The 17,277-nt window shown below is 44.9% G+C and overlaps 1 long non-coding RNA gene across 1 annotated transcript in view; it reads left to right on the forward strand.

The window, feature by feature from the left end:
• The first annotated feature begins 6,092 nt into the window (after positions 1 to 6,092).
• The window catches only part of LOC310851357, a 38,488-nt gene continuing 27,303 nt past the window's right edge, over positions 6,093 to 17,277 (forward strand). Inside the window, exon 1 of the long non-coding RNA XR_014567722.1 lies at positions 6,093 to 6,280. This is a non-coding gene — a long non-coding RNA (uncharacterized lncRNA). The remainder of the gene's footprint in view (positions 6,281 to 17,277) is intronic.

Consider the following 17,277-nt stretch of genomic DNA (forward strand, 5'->3'; position numbering starts at 1 on the left):
ACCCCCGCTATGCTAGTTTTGCACAATCTGTTCCAGGAAATGCAAGTCACTTACACAGTCCGTACCGATTCCTGTTCTCCTTTGCATTCCGGCTTCCTATTCTGTGGCCTGCTCTCATTTGCATCCCACCTCTAGCACTATGGTACCTATCTCAAAACAGATTATGATCTTGCCATAATGTTCCTTAGCATTATGACTAGGTGAATGTTGCCATTGTGACCATGATCAAATTTATGTACAACTTAAATGCTAAAATAGGCATCTCAGCGGTCTACAAAATGTGAAAACCAACCACGCATAATTCAAATAGATCATAATTAAAAATGCACCATGGTTAAAATACACAATGAAACCATCACATTAAAACATCCATAATTGAAATGTGCAATAAAGCAACATTAAAGCAATCAATTATTCCTGTCCCCTAGACACTGGGGGCACTGCAAACTAATGATTTCAGACAGTGCATTTATTTTTTAGAACTAAAGGTGCCAGTACTCACCATGAAGTTCTTACAGTTAGTGCCAGCCTTCTAACATTTGGTGGGGGGAGGTGCCGGCACTGCATACCCTTGAGTACGTCCAGGGGGAAAAGCACTGATTTCAGATCACTCAGATTGCCTTGGTTTCCTTTCAAGAAATGTGGGAATTGTAGTTTGATGAGGTGCTACGAATTATGCAAGAAAACACTTCCCAAAAGGAAATGGCTATGGAATCAGTTTCACTGTGTAGTGTAATTATGCTATTTTTCTTTGCTAGTAGAGGTAGTCATGGGTTTTGCATGGGGCACATTTCTTTGCAATGTGTAGGGGGAAATGGCAACAACTGAGTTTTCAGGTAAGTCTGCATTATTAGATTTCATGGTGGAGCACAAATGACCTCAGACGGTGCTTTTTTTCCTAAATTTTTTTTTTTGGGTACTCTCATTTTCCTACTCATATTGAAATACTGCCCCTCAATGAGGCCAAGCTTTGATTCACAAAATGTTTAGGGGGATGTGTACCCCTGCATTCCCCCAGAAAAAAGCACTGACCTCAGATAACGATGCTTTGCTATTGAGTGGTAATAGCAAGAGTGGATGATCCGCTCCCATTAGCCATAGTGTTTTTATTTAAAGAAAGACAAATTTGAACCTCCTCATATTTAAATGTAAGATCCCTTCCCCTGCAATAAAATTCTAAGAACTTGCCTCCTCTTGAAGCTTAACCAGGCTGATCCTTGAGAGTTGCCTGCCTGCTTTCATGGGAGTTGAATGGTCTCAGACTACAGGTGGACTGAACTGATTGATCGATCCTACATACAAAACCATTTCTTCTGTGCAGAAATCCAGTATGTCAGGGAGAAGAAATCTCTCCTGCCCCACTGCCTGTTTTCTAGATGTGGATTTTTTTGTTTTGTTTTGGGGGAGCAAGGGGGAGCATTTGATTATGTAAGCTCCCACCTGTAGCCTGAAGTGATGCAGCCCAGATACAAGTTTACAACCTGAGTGAGAACTAGGCCTGGGGGCGAAATAAAACACTACACTATTCAGTTACACAGCATTAGTCCCTTGTGAATCCTGCATCAGAGCTGCAGGCCTGCGGTGCAGAGATTAGTAGGGAAACAGATGCTATAGCATGTTCCAAGGGGCTCTAAGGACAAGATGTCAGCTTCCAAGCAGGTGATGGTAATAAAAATAAGGAAAACGTAAGTTCCTGATTTGGTGATATAGATACAGATGTGAGCTTGTGGGGTCAGTCTGTATGATGCCTGAGTCTCTTCTAATTCCGAGGGTCCTGGATCCAGCAAGGGTTAAAATCCATCGGGAGATTCCATCATTGAACTAGCCCAGGGGTCTGCAACCTTTAAGACAAAAAGAGCCACTTGGACCCGTTTCCGAAGAAAAACAACAACTGGGAGCCGCAAAAACATTGCAACATTTAAAACAAATATAACACTGTATATATGCCACCTAACCCCCACAAGGAGAATGCTGCGCATGTGACCAAATAGCGAGGACTTACTTTGCTAGAGACAAGCCCTGACGCTACCACAAGCCTCCCTCTCTTCCCGCCGCCCAGCCTCCCAAGAAAAAACCCCCACTTCAAACGGTCACAAAGCACAAATTCCACGCGACCGCGACTTGCTATGCCCAATAATCAATGCCCAAAATGCCATAGAAAATTAATCAGGGCCCCAGTGTACCATAAATCATAATCAGTGCCTGATGTAAATAATAATTAATAATGAGGGTCCAATGTCATCCTCATCATTATAAAAATACCTTTTTTGACACTTTTTATTATTTCTGTGTTTGACCCCTCAGAATTACTCCTCCTCATAGAAATAAACATTACATTAACAAGTTACCTTTTTTTGAGTGTGTGTTCTTCACTCCCCTTCAAAACAGTGACCAGTGTATATGCCTCCTTTCAATGCAGCCTGCTTGCAAAGGCGGGACGACAAAGTTTTTTTTATTTTTTATTATTTATTTATTTTATCTTATTTTGAATATTATTATTATTATATATATATATATAATGCGTTCAACTGTTTTTTAAACAGAAGGGGTGGGCACTGTAGGCAGGGGGCAGTAACTGCCCTTGCTCCTGATCAAGCAAATAAATTTAAAGTAACCACTAAATAAAATGAGTTGGCCTAATGAACCAACTTCCAATTAATTTAAACGGAATTAAGTAATTAAATTGGCCTGCAATAATAAATACTGTTTCTTTATGCAACCACGGCAGCAAGAATTCTTTTAGCAAAGTATTGGAAGATGCAAGAACTACCCACTCTGGAGGAATGGCAGACGAAGGTGATCGAATATATGGGACTGGCAGAGATGACCGGCAGAATCCGTGACCAGAGGAAGGAGGCGGTGGAGGAAGATTGGAGAAAATTTAAAGTATACCTTAAGAACTACTGTAAAATATTGGACGGTTAAGATGTCGAGAGGCTAGAAACAAAGAACTACAGCTGTAAATCGTAAATTAAAGGGGGAAACTTAATGAGAATATATAGAGAAATTGACTGAAGGGTTGCTGACACATTATAAAATAATGATGCAGAGAAGGGGAGGTATGGGGAAGTCATGTTTTATGTATTTGTTTGTGATTTGTTTGTTTTTCCTATACCCTTGTTCCCTGTTTTTTTTTTGTTTTGTAAAAACAATAAAAAATTATTATAAAAAAAAAATACTGTTTCTTAATTAACTAACCAAAGGACTTAAATCAACCAAATGAATCTAATCAATTAAATTAAATTGATATACAATCAGAATCCAGCAGCAATTGATCTGCCCTTTCTCTTAGTCAACCAAAATGAATTTAAAGTTCCAACCAAATGAATTAAATTACCAAAATGAATCCACACTCGATAAGTTTAAATACAATTGGAATCAAGCAATAAGTTGACTACTGCAAGCACTTATTAAAGCAATCAAATTAATTATATTTCAGGGTTGCATATATATCCTTGGAGCGCTAAAGCCCTAATTAAAGCGCTTTAATATAATAACACTCAGAGTCAAACCTCTATGAGCTCTTAAAATGCTTAACTTAAATAACTTGTTCTCTTCCAATCCACCAATTGAGCTATATTGTCACTTATAAAGCCTGAGTATCCAATTCCCACAACAGAGTGCCTCACCTAAAATGGCCGCCGGGCGTGGTTAGCTCAAAATGGCGACCGCAACTTCCTGGTTACCAAGCAACACAGCTATCAACTTCCTATCCCTGGCTGCCAGCGGCGCTCTGCTGGAGGGGCGCCCGAGATTATTGGAGGGCGCCCTGCTGGGCGCTCTGCTGGAGGGGCGCCCGAGGGACTGATCCAATCATAAGCGGCTTTTTGCGTGTTTCCGCCCAGAAAATGCGCCTCCTCCCCTCGCCTCCGCCCCGGAGCCGCAGCAAAGGAGTTAAAGAGCCGCATGCGGCTCTGGAGCCGCAGGTTGCCGACCCCCTTACTAGCCAGACAAGTTCTTTGGTGAGTTACTGGCCCTAAGTACAGAAGTTGCTCTGGTTGTGAGAACGACAGTATCCAGTGTGTGTGTGAGAGAGAGCTGAACTAGAAGCAGGCAGGAGCCAGAGAGTGAGAGCCACGCTAGATTTCTGTTTGACTCCAACGCTGTGAATATGGGAGAAAAAAACCCTTCTGGGGTGCTAATGCGCTGAGTCCTTCATGTAGGGCCAGCTCAAGACATTTTGCTGCCTGAGGTGGACAAGATAGCACCCTCCCTCAAAGCACATATAAAAGCCAATTGGACTGGTAGTTGATTTTTACTCCATTGCTGGTGAAAGGAGTGTCTTCCACTGTACTTGAGGGCAGCAAGCTAGCATAGGAATGTATGCACCATGTGTAGACCCATGCCTGCCCTCTGACTGGAATGGGATGAAAATTTATGTGAGAAGGTCAATCATTTTTAAAAAACCATTTGTTTGTTTGTTTGTTTATTCAACTTTTACATTAGATGCCTCAACTTGATTTGCGGTCATAACCTAAAGCCAGTGAAAATAGTTTTTGAACAGTAAAAAACCAACTCAAGACAGGATGTTTTTTTAAAAAAATACAGATAGGTCTGAGGCCATGTTGCTTTTTTTTTGACAGGTTCTGCCCTGTTGCTTTTGAACGCAGCCTGACAAGCAGATATTGCCTTCAACAGTCAGCTGACAAGCTGAAATTAAGCAAATAAAGCTTTCCCTGTCACTTTTATCTCCATGCAGAGATGTGAAGGCCCACAGAGAAACTGTAAAGATTTGGGGAAAGTGGGAGAAAAATATATTTGTCTTTTAAATGTTCTGTGAAGTGCTTGGAACATTGTCGGTGCTATGTATATGATGAATAGTGACAGTAGAACATGGGTAGGCAAACTAAGGCCCGGGGCCCGGATCCGGCCCAATCGCCTTCTAAATCCAGCCTGGGATTTAGAATTCCCATAGTTTGGGAATCAGCGTGTTTTTACATGAGTAGAATGTGTCCTTTTATTTAAAATGCATCTCTGGGTTATTTGTGGGGCATAGGAATTCATTATTTTTTTTCAAAATATAGTCCACCCCCCCCCCCGAGGGGCAGTGGACCAGCCCCCTGCTGAAAAAGTTTGCTGACTCCTGCAGTAGAAGAAGTTCTTCTGCTTTAGGCCCCTTCTGCACTATACATTTAAAACATTTAAAACACTGCTTTAAGCAGCCATGGTTCCCCCCGCCTCAAAGAAGAATTCTGGGAACTGTAGTTTGTTATAGTTCTCAGAACTCTGGGAATTGTAGCTCTGTGAGGGGAATAGGGGTCTTCTAACAACCCTCGGCACTTTGTTTTTTGTTAGCTGTTTACTATTACAGTGGTACCTCAGGTTAAGAACTTAACTCGTTCTGGAGGTTCGTTCTTAACCTGAAACTGTTCTTAACCTGAAGAACAGTTACGTTTTCTTCTGAATTGGTTCTGTTCGGCTATAATAATCCCAGAGCAGCCATCTCCCAAATTTTTCCTAGCCACAGGGATAGATGTAAACAAACATTTTTGTATTATTAAAGGAGCAGAACAAAAATGGCAGCAACGTCCCTCCTGGGCTATGTCACTTCAGAAAGAATTCCCCAGTTTGCCTATGACAATACTTTGAGGGGCCTGATGTTCTGGGACTCTGCGTACATAAACTAATGAGAAGGGGGGCAAATAACACCAACTCATATGTCCCCTACAATTGTCTAGTTAAATAAGTGGCAAAATGTCTGTGACGGTATAAGCACATCATAGGATAAAAAGAAAATGCACATTGATGGCACTGTTGCTGGCTAAATCGCAAAAGTAAAAGAAAATATAATGAGCAATGAAGAGCCTTATTCATACATTTTATTTATGCATAAATAATGGCAGAGTATTAACAATGAGAAAAGATTTTTTCTCCATTATGCAAAAAAATAAATAAATACATAATGCTGTTATTCAGAACTTAACCACTTCCCTTGATTATGAGGCTGGTTCACATGTACATGCATGTCACTTGATGAGGGCAACGTCAAACAATGAGTTGTGGGGGGGTAAATGGGCCTTTGCTGATAGAGTATCACAGATTGATATGATGTGAGATTTCAATGCTTTTCAGTGGAATCATTTCAGACATGTACAACGCCGTGCCAATACATATCTTCTCAGATGAAACGTTCACTGAGTTTAGGATTGCCATGCAAATCCATACAAAGTTGTTGACAACAATCCGCCCAGACGCCATTTTGACAGTCTGATTCCTGGACATATGCGGGGAAACCCAGACGTATGGCAGCCCTAGCTGAGTTCTGTAGAGCCTACTCCAGGTAAGTGGGTATTCACTTACTTCGGAGTAAGTGTCATTGGACTCAGTGGGACTTCTGACTAGAAATATATAGAACTGCATGGCTGGTTGGTTGTCATGAGGTATTCAAATATATAAAAACAATCAAGTGACAACCAGGCAGTCAGATCTATATGACTGTGAGATACACATGCGAGCTACTTCAGCTGAAAACTGCAAAGGTGATACGAAAGTGCTCTATGTGATGACTTATTTACAAATGCAAGCACTGATTTGATTCTTGCATTGGCCAATAAATGAAAACGCATGGAATCACAGAAGTAGGAGACTTAGAGGCCAACTAGTCCAATCTTCTGTTCAATGCAATTCAAGATGCAACTTGACAGCCTCTGCATCCCTAACAGATGGTCATCCAGCCTGTGCTCAAGCAAATAAGAGTTTGCCCCCTTTTCACCCCCTCCCCAAAACAAGCTGCTCCCCTGTTGAACACCTAACACCTCTTACTGGTAGGAAATTTCTCCCAATGCTGAGTGGGTGCAAACCAGCTTTAAACTGACTTGTGTTTTGCAAATAACACCCATGATTGCAACCTGCTGCTTGGACGAGTGAAACCAACCACCTGTCTCCTTGATCCTTGCCCATCCTGGCTTATAAAAGCTAGCTGGGAAGGGCTGGACGATGGGCTTCGTGGGGTGGTGAATGCTTCCCTCCGTGAGGGAGCCTTCCCAGACACGCTGAAAGAGGCAGTTATTAAACCGCTTCTTAAAAAAACTATCTTTAGATGCGGCCATGATGGCCAACTATCACCCAGTCTCAAATCTTCCATTCTTGGGCAAGGTGATTGAGCGAGTGGTTGCTGAACAACTCCAGGCACGCCTGGAAGAAGCGGACCATTTGGATCCCTTCCAGTTAGGATTCAGGCCTCATCACGGGACTGAAACTGCCTTGGTCGCACTGGTTGATGATCTCCGACGGGCTAGGGACAAAGGTGAGAGCTGTTTCCTAGTTCTGCTGGATCTCTTAGCGGCGTTTGATACCATCGACCATAACATCCTTCTGGACCATCTTGAGGGGCTGGGAGCTGGGGGCACTGTTATACAGTGGTTCCGCTCCTTCCTCCTGGGCCGTGTTCAGAAAGTGGTGGTGGTGGGGATGAGTGTTCAGACCCCTGGGTTCTCACTTGCGGGGTGCCTCAGGGTTCTGTCCTCTCCCCCATGCTTTTCAACATCTACATGCAGCCGCTGGGAGAGATCATCAGGGGTTTGGGCTGGGTGTTCATCAGTATGCAGATGATACCCAGCTCTACCTCTCTTTCATATCAGAACCAGTGAAGGCGGTGACGATCCTGTGTTAGTGTCTGGAGGCGGTTGGAGGATGGATGACGGCTAACAGATTGAGATTGAATCCTGACAAGACAGAAGTACTGTTTTGGGGGGACAGGAGGCGGGCAGGTGTGGGGGATTCCCTGGTCCTGAATGGGGTAACTGTGCCCCTGAAGGACCAGGCGCGCAGCCTGGGAGTCATTTTGGACTCACAGCTGTCCATGGAGGCACAGGTCAAATCCGTGTCCAGGATAGCTGTGTACCAGCTCCATCTGGTACGCAGGCTGAGACCCTATCTGCTTGCGGACTGCCTCGCCAGAGTGGTGCATGCTCTGGTTATCGCCCGCTTGGACTACTGCAATGCGCTCTACGTGGGGCTACCTTTGAAGGTGACCCGGAAACTACAACTAATCCAGAACGCGGCAGCCAAAATGGTGACTGGGAGCGGCCGCCGAGACCATATAACACTGGTCTTGAAAGACGTACATTGGCTCCCAGTACGTTTCCGAGCACAATTCAAAGTGTTGGTGCTGACCTTTAAAGCTCTAAACAGCCTCGGTCCAGTATATCTGAAGGAGCGTCTCCACTACCATCGTTCTACCCGGACACTGAGGTCCAGCCCTGAGGGACTTCTGGCAGTTCCCTCACTGCGAGAAGCCAAGTTACAGGGAACCAGGCAGAGGGCCTTCTCGGTAGTGGCGCCCGCCCTGTGGAACGTCCTCCCATCAGATGTCAAAGAGAACAACAACTACCAGACTTTTAGAAGACATCTGAAGGCAGCCCTGTTTAGGGAAGCTTTTAATGTTTGATGTATCACAATATTTTAATATTCTTTTGGAAGCCGCCCAGAGTGGCTGGGGAAGCCCAGCCAGATGGGCGGGGTATAAATAAATTATTATTATTATTATTATTATTATTATTATTATTATTATTATTATTATTGCTAAGCCCAACGCCCATAAATTAGCTGTAGGAAGAGATCCATGTTTCACAAGGGCTTTAAGCATCATTGCTGCGACTTTGCATCTATGGCCTGTGCACACAGGTCAAAATGTCCCATATTCATTAGGAAGGGAGGCAGAGTGAGAATTTTCAAGGGTTGTGCATGGTTAACATGAAAGTTGTGGCTTTGGGCTGCAGCAATGCTCTATTTAAGCATGCTTGTTCCAACTCTAACAAGGAGGTTGGTGATTCAAGCCCACCCAGGGATGGCTGTGGACAGGATTCCTGCATTTCAGGGGGTTGGACTAGATGACCCTCGGGGTCCCTTGCGACTCTACAGTTCAATATTTCTATCTCTAGGAATTTTAGATGTTGCTTAAGCAATTTCAAATAACAGCTGTTGTATTAAATATAAGACACCAAACTAATCCATGCAATGGATATATCTCCTGCTCCACCTTCACAGCAGAAAATTCCCCAATACATCATTCTGAAAACCACCCACAATGATGCTTGTTTAGTTCCACGCTCAAGTTTTGGACACTCAACCAAAATATAGTTCCATATTAGAGGTCCTTTCCTTGTAAAATTCTAGCTGCATTGCTTTTGTTATGCTGGCTTCAAACTTATATTTAGACTAGGCAAAATCCCAGGAAAAGGTTGGGATGTGTTCTTTTCTCTATATTCCTACCTTTTTTTTTTTAAAAAAAATGAAAATGAAATGGCAACTGCATTCTCTCTTTCTCTATTCAACATAAAGAGCCCAGCACTCCACAACTGCGAGGGAAGCTGATAGTCACACCTCATGGCTTGCCATGATAATGGCATTTATAATAGCACTGAGGCAGCGCTTCAGTCAAGTGGTACTTCCATTCTCCTGTCTGTATTGCAGCAATACTCCTCCTCCACTTTAGGCAACAAAAGTTTGAGAAGCTCTTATTCAATCAAGGCAGATCAAGCTGTACCTCATGTGGATTTGGGTGTGCATTTCCCACACCCAAGACTATAGGGTTCACTTCAGTAGTTGTAAGTGCCCACTGCCATGTGTATATGTGTCAGTGTTGTGCAGTTAGGTAATGGTCTTATGGGGGTAGGGGTGAGGGGTGGGCTGCTTAGATGGGAATGCATATTATGTTGCTCACTTCAAAATATTGTATGTTGGCTTTGCTATACCTAGGGCCTTCCTGCTTTTTTGCCCTGGACTTCTGCCTTGACAGAACTTTCTGCCTTATGTCTTTATACAAGCTTGAAGACCCTGTTTTACTTCCAGCATTATAACTCCCTGAAAATGAGGCCCAGAAGCTTCTCAGTGCTGCTTTCCTTGAAGTATGTGATAGGAAGAAAGGGTTTAAGGTGCATGCAGGCCAGCCCAAGCATTAGGCATGCTGAATCAAGTGACTGGTATGTCAGTCTTGTCTACAGTGAGTGACTACTGTTCCTCATGGTTCAGACAGGGGACTCCTCAGGCTCTCCCAAGAAATGCCAAGCCTTGAACCTTCTGCGTATAAGGCAGGTGTTTCACATTTCACAGGCAGGCTGCTTACAGTCCTATCCACAGAACAGACCTGCTTAAGTAGGAAAGGATCACACACAAGTATCCCTCGTGACAGCACAGCAGCAGCTCATCACAGTCATCAGCTTAGTCTGATGGTCCAGGGAATATTACCTTTTCCCATGTCCTGTTTCTGTATGTTATTTGCCCATAGAGAGTCTGTACATTCAAAAACTTCCATTTCATTGGATGCTGTGCTTCTTTAGCATATACTACTACTACCCACTACTAATAATACTACCACTACTAATAATGCTAATAATTTATTATTTATACCCTGCCCATCTCGCTGGGTTTCCCCAGCCACTCTGCGCAGCTCCCAATCGAATATTAAAAACACAATACAGCAGTAAACATTAAAAACTTCCGTAAGCAGGGCTGCCATATGGCAAAATCCCATTTCCAGCTGGGCCTTCTGTGTCTTTCCTGTCCATTCATGTATTTTGGGGGAGTTCTGCAATATGAATAATAGAATTTCCAAGGCCTTCCTTCTGACTTGAAGGGGAAAGTATAACATTCCCCCCCCCCCCCATCTTCTGCATTGTCTTTTTGCAGGCAAGTCAGATTTTCCTTTTTGTTGTTGCGGTCTAGTTACACGTGAAGGCCGAAATGCTCCTTCAGGCCTGAAGCCAGTTGTTCATGGTCCTGATCCTGGCTTGTCTCACACCCTCTTAGCGCAAAATTTCAAAGCCAGAAACAGCTGCAACAGCTGCCAGGCTGGTTTCATTTTAATTCCTCCTCCCCCACCCTTCTAGCCCTTCCAGAGCCACCCCCTCAATTTCGATCTTGCGGGCTCCCCAAGAGAGGTCTCTCTTGCACACCCAGCACTGCTATGTTCCCATCACCATGCCAACGAATCAGATCCCATTACACTGGGAAGGAAATGCTCCTCCTCTGCCCGGTGAACGGAGTAAAATGGGCAGAAAACGCACTCAAGGTTTGCCACTTGTTTGCGGCTGACAAATTAGTCTTGCATTAAGTTTTTAATGTGACAAGCTTGTTCACTCTTCTCTGAAGATTGCTCAAGCAGGCAGCAGTGCTGGGAGAGAGGCAGAGGCAAAGGGAACAGACAGAAGGTGCTTGGGAGGGGTGGGATAAAGGCAGCCTGTATCTTACCAGAGCAGATGGTGTGTGCGAATGTTTGGATGCATCCCCACTGCACAGGCGCACGGACGCCCCTCTGTTGATTATGGCAAGGCAGCTGGGTTACTATTGCAAGTCAGAGAGTTTCAGATGGTTTGGGAGCCTGGGAGGAAGGGTAATGTGAGTGGTTGAAAAAGAAAGATGAGATGAGATGCTGGACATCCCCAAAGCTTTCTAATGGCCACGTCAATAGAGACTTTGAAAGACCATTGTGAAAATTGCTACTTTCCCCTTCAAAGGAAGGGACAGAATGGCTATTTCCACAGAGGGGCATGAGCACATGTGAGACCAGTCTGTGAGTTTGCTTTGCTTTAGCTAGTGTGGTGTCATGGTTAACTGTCAGAGAGATGGACTAGGACCTGAGAGAACAGGGTTCAAATCTCTTCTCAGCCATGAAGGCAATCATTGCTCTCCTTCCCTCTCTCCTACCTCACTGGGTTGTTTTGAGGATAATGTTTGGGGGAATGGAGGGAGAAATATGTGTGCTACCTTGATCTCTTTGGAGCAGGCATGTCCAAAATCCGTTTCAGGGGCGCAATCCGGCCTGCTGGTCGGTTAAATCTGGCCCCTGTGGCAGTTTTTTTCCTGGGCTAAAATTCTAAAACTCCAACCCTAAAAACTCCAACCCTAAAAAAAAGCTGAATAACTGTGGGGTAAAATTATAAAAGGTCAACCACAACTTTGGTCGGCCCCCACAGCCCTTCACTTAATCAAATCTGGCCCACTGACACCACTGCAGTTTGGAGGAAAGGTGAGCTTCAAGTGGAATGAATGAATGAATGAATGAATGAATAACACTCTGGCAGTTCTGTGTGAATGGATGGGAGAGTAACATTGTAATGGTTGTTTTACACACGTTAGCACATACTCTATTCCCTTGAGTTATTAGTAAAACTGTAATTCTTTATCATTCAGCTCTTCACAACTGGTGACTCCAAAGTCAAAAGAAACCCATCACCAATGTGTGATGGGTCATCCTGCAACGCCTCTCCTCCTTCTCTTGGTATATGGTGTATATCCCTTTAGATAGGGGAAGGTGGCTATCCTATCTCCTCTCGGTCTCCTCTTTACCAGGCTAAACATACCCAACTCCCTCAACCGTTCTTCGTAAGGCTTGGTTCCCCAACCCTTTATCCTCTTGGTCACCCACCTCTGCACATGTTCCAGCATGTCAATATCCTTGTTAAATTGGGGCACCTAAAAAACTGGACACAGTTTTCCAGGTGTGGTCGGAATGAGGTAGAATAGAGAGGTACTATTACATCCCTTAGTTGGGACACTATGCTTCTGTGGGACCTTTGAGGGAAGCCATGTTAAATGTGCTTTAAATGCATGGTTTGTACACAGCCCCTGTGTCAAGCTTGCAATAAAACACCAGTCTGAGGTTTGAGACAGCAACAGGCGAGGGAGGAATAAAGCAGAGAGCCCCCCCAGCAAAGAGAACAGAGACTTTTTACTCCACTGCCCAGCTTTTAGCTTAGGTTCCCTGGGCTCATTTTTTATTGCCTCACCTAATTTCTCCATTCAAGCAGAGGCACTTCTAGCAATAGGGGAAGCAAAGTCCCCCACTACCTGCCCTTTGGTTTGAGAAATAGGGGCATATCCACACAGCACAGCTGCACAAGTGAATTGGTTCCCAACGCATTTTAGGATATTCTTTATGCCTAGGGAAATTTCTGCCAATGCTTCGGGGGGGGGGTGTGGAATGCTTTTTTTTTGGGGGGGGGGTTACTTCTCCTCTTTCATCTCATCCAAGCACAGTTCCATGGATCACAGTCCACATAGGATGGGGAGCTTCCTCCCACACTGGGTCCCTTGCCAGATTGAGACAGTTGCAAGGGCTACCGGTAAGACCTGCTGTGCTGTATGTTGTCCCGTGTGACATTAACCAGTGTCAGTCACAGGGAGTTACTGCATTACAAAGAAACCTACAGATGCAATGTTGAATGGGGAAGCTGAACAAAAGGCTTTCCTTTGTTAGAGGCTGCGAGAGTCTCAGGTTCTTTGTCTTTCAGACAAGACCACCTAAGACATCTGGTGCTCCAGGCAAACAAATCCAAATGGCAACCCCCTCCCTTGGCAGTAAAAAAAAATGTTAACAATAAATTATAGACACTCCGATGAATGCCCTTCACTTGCTGCCGAAAGGCAACCACCTTCCTCTGCCTAATGGTAGGGCCAGCTCTGCTCCCAGGCGGTTTCCTCTCCATCTACTCACCTAATCTGGATAGATTTTTGTCTGCCATACACCACCATCCATTTATCACCCGGTGCCAGTCATTCCAGGGAATCTCTTAATTTTGAGGTCTGTTTAGCACCCAAGGGTGGAAGTGGCAGTCGGCTGGCACTGCTCAAAGCTGGGCAGAGCTAATGTAGGCAGGTGTTGTGCAACTTTGAATCACAGAGTGCGGCAGCTTCCCTGCTATTTTCCAGCGTGGCACAGATTGTGTGAGAGGCTGGATTTCATCCTTTTATCTTCTTGTGCTTTGTAACCAGGAGTATGCCCTGCATTGACTGGCACCACCAGAAACTTAGATGTCTTTTCCTGTTTATACAGAAACATCCAGAAGGATCTGAGCCCCTTTGGATCTTGTCCTGGATTTGGTACAGACATCCCTCCCACTTATGCGCGATTATGTGTGACTGCGTATATGCACAGCACTGATAAATAAATATGGTAAATAAAATTCATTTCAAACCCAGAAAGGGCAGGAGAGTGCTGGAGAGTCCTGTGGCTGGTGAGGAGATCCTCCCCGAAGACTGAAGAGGATGTCAAAGAGGGTTCAGGAAGCCACAGTTGGGCTTTGTTTATGCTGCTCAGCCCCCACTCCTCACAGTTTCAATTCCAGTTGTGGATATTTTGGGATATGGTACTTTTGGTCTGGATTGGAAAGAGAGTGGCAGAGAGGGCGTTTAAAGGGTGTTTAATAATAATATTAATAATAGTAATAATAATTTTTTATTTATACCCTGCCCTACCCGGACAGAGCCAGGCTCAGGGCGGCTAACACCAATAAAATTACAATAAAAGCATAATGGGGGGGGGACATACACACACAAAAACACCAATTTATTAAAATATGGGTTAAAATACAATTTAAAATGCAGCCTCATTTTACTGTAATGGTAGCCCATAGATCAAAACCATAAGGAGAGGGAAACATAAGGGTCAGACTGAGTCCAAACCAAAGGCCAGGGGGAACAGCTCTGTCTTGCAGGCCGTGCAGAAAGATGTCAAATCCTGCAGGGCCCTAGTCTCTTGTGACAGAGCGTTCCACCAAGTCAGGGCCAGTACTGAAAAGGCCCTGGCCCTAGTTGAGACCAATCTAACCACCTTGTGCCTTGGGACCTCCAAAATGTTGTCATTTGTGGACTTTAAAGTCCTCCGCGGGGCATACAAGGAGAGTCGGTCCCGTAGGTACGTGGGTCCTAGGCCGCATAGAGGGTGCTCTCAACTTTACGTGATTTCACTTGTGCATGCGGGACCCCAGAACTTAATCCCTGCATAAGTGAGGAGTCGCCTCTAGCACGGGGGTGGGGAACTTCTGTCCTGGGGGCCCAAATGCAGTCCCTCCCAGGCCCCTCTGTGTGGCCCTTGACATTCTCCTCAATCCACACCAGGTCCCCAGCCACGCTCCCTCACCATACCTGTGTCACACCCTCCTGGGGTGCTTATGCCTGGCTGGAATGCATTCTTAAACTCCGTGCTCAGGATAGCTCAGTTGGTAGAGCACGAGACTCTTAATCTCAGGTTTGTTGGTCTGAGCCCCATGTTGGGTGAAAGATTCCTGCATTGCCAAGTGTTGGTCTAGATGGCCCTCATGGTCCCTTCCAGATCTACAATTCTATGGTTCTGTGAAGATGACTTTGCTTGCCTGGGCAGAGGATAGAGGTGTGTGTGTGTGTGTGTGTGTGTGTGTGTGTGTGTTTGTGTGTGTGTGTGTGTGTGTGAAGAAACTGGACTACCATACAGAGGTAAACTGTACATCCGTTGCTCCACCCAACATAGCCCATGGAAGCTCACCCAGGGAATAAATGTGGGCCTCAGGCTGAAAATGCCCCCATTTCAGCTCTAGTTGTTTCAGATGTGAGCAGCAGAGGAAGCTTCCTCCTTCTGCATGGGTTGAGGCCAGAGCTCTAGCTTCCAGAGCTTTAGCTTCTATCCATTGAGAATGGCTAGAAAGCAGTCCTATAGGGAAGGGATGTATTTATGGAATTTTATTTCAGAGATTGTTCTCTCTCTCTCTCTCTCTCTCTCTCTCTCTGTGTGTGTGTGTGTGTGTGTGTGTGTTCGGTATCTTATCCTTCAAACAAATTCCCAGGGCAGCTCAACTGAGCCAAGTCCTTATCAGTTTAAACTTGCTGAACTCATAAAAGTGCAGGAAGAAGATGTATGCCACACACCTCTCTCCTTCTTAAGATGCCAGCAGGCTAACTGGGGAGAATGTGATTTTTCAGATAGCCTGGGCCCCATCTACACTGCTGCCCCTTTTGCTTGTGATGCATCGCTTTGCTAGCATTTTTTTATGAATGCAGTTTCTGCTCCCGGGGCACATGTTGTGTTATATGATGCTGTTGCATCTCTCCGGCTATGCCTGCTGAAATTCCCTCTTCCACACCAAGCCCTCTGACTGTCCTCTTTGGGATTTGGCTCTTTGGGATGTGACACTGTGGTCTAAACCACTGAGCCTCTTGGGCTTGCTAATCAAAAGGTAGGTGGTTTGAAATCTGCGCGATGGGGTGAGCTCTCGTTGCTTGGTCCTAGCTTGTGCCAAACTAGCAGTTCAAAAGCATACCAGTGCAAGTAAATAAATAGTTACCGCTGCGGCAGGAAGGTAAATGGTGTTTCTGTGCGCTCTGGCTTATGTCACGGTGTTCTGTTGTACCAGAAGCGGTTTAGTCATGCTGGTCACATGACCCAGAAAGTTGTCTGTGGACAAACGCCAGCTCCCTCGGCCTGAAAGTGAGATGAGCACTGCAACCCCATAGTTGCCTTTAACTGGACTTAACAGTCCAGAGGTCCTTTACCTTTACCTCTCTACTTGTAATATGAAGAACCAGAATCTAAAGAAGTCCTTTAGGGTGTGCCTGAAAACATTTAGTAGAATTTCCAACTTCCTGCCACATTTGAATAGCAAGAGCGCACACACATCTCATGTGCCACATGTCCCCCTCCCAAATCTGCTTGAGGGAGAGTTGAGATATGCCACAGGTGGGAGGAGGAGAGGGGAGATTGTTCTACCTGATGCTTCCACTGGTGGAAAGATCACCTTAGCGTGATGCTGAATTCCATCCTTTTATCTGCCATATCAGATTTCCGAGTTTAAAAGAGTGCCTTCAGCTCCGTCAGTGATTCTATCTAGGGCTGCCAGAAGTCCAAGATTGCCTCTTATTTCTGCATATTTTAGCTCCTTAGAATACAACAGATGTCTCTTATTTCACACCACAGATCTTTGGGACACAATAGATGTCCATCACTTCGCCAAATTTACAGTTCAGACCATAATGGATGTCCCCTGTTTTAGACACCATCGTGCTCTGGGGCATCCCTTATTTTTGAAATGTTTATTTGGTATCTCTGTTGGATCTTCCTAAAGCTGCTAAAAAGGAGTTCTTTAGCTCTCTGCCCTTCCCTCAATATTGGGCAATGTGAAATAGGCTGAAACACTGAGTCAGACTAGGGAGAGACTGTGGCTCAGAAGTAGGACATGTATTGTGAGTGCAGAAGGTCCCGGGTCCAATCCTGAACATCTCTCGGTAGTGCTGGGTAAGACCCCTTTCTGAGACCCTGGGAACCAGCTGCCAGTCAGTGTAGCTGGGGGAACCATTGACCATGCTGGCTGGAATTCAACAGCTGAAATCCAACAACCTCTTGATGGCCGCAGGCCCCCATCTTTGGTGTAGGAGACAATCCTTACCTAAATGAATTGATGGCCTGACCAGTTATAAGGAAACCAGGCAGTATGAACACCTATGAGAAAGAAGAGGCTTGAGGTGTTAACAGGACAGGAGGAGATGACTAACTAAGGACTTCAGGTCCATATATTGCATGGTCAATAG

Source organism: Podarcis gaigeae (assembly GCF_964106915.1).
Source record: "Podarcis gaigeae genome assembly, chromosome: 1".
Classification (NCBI taxonomy): domain Eukaryota; kingdom Metazoa; phylum Chordata; class Lepidosauria; order Squamata; family Lacertidae; genus Podarcis; species Podarcis gaigeae.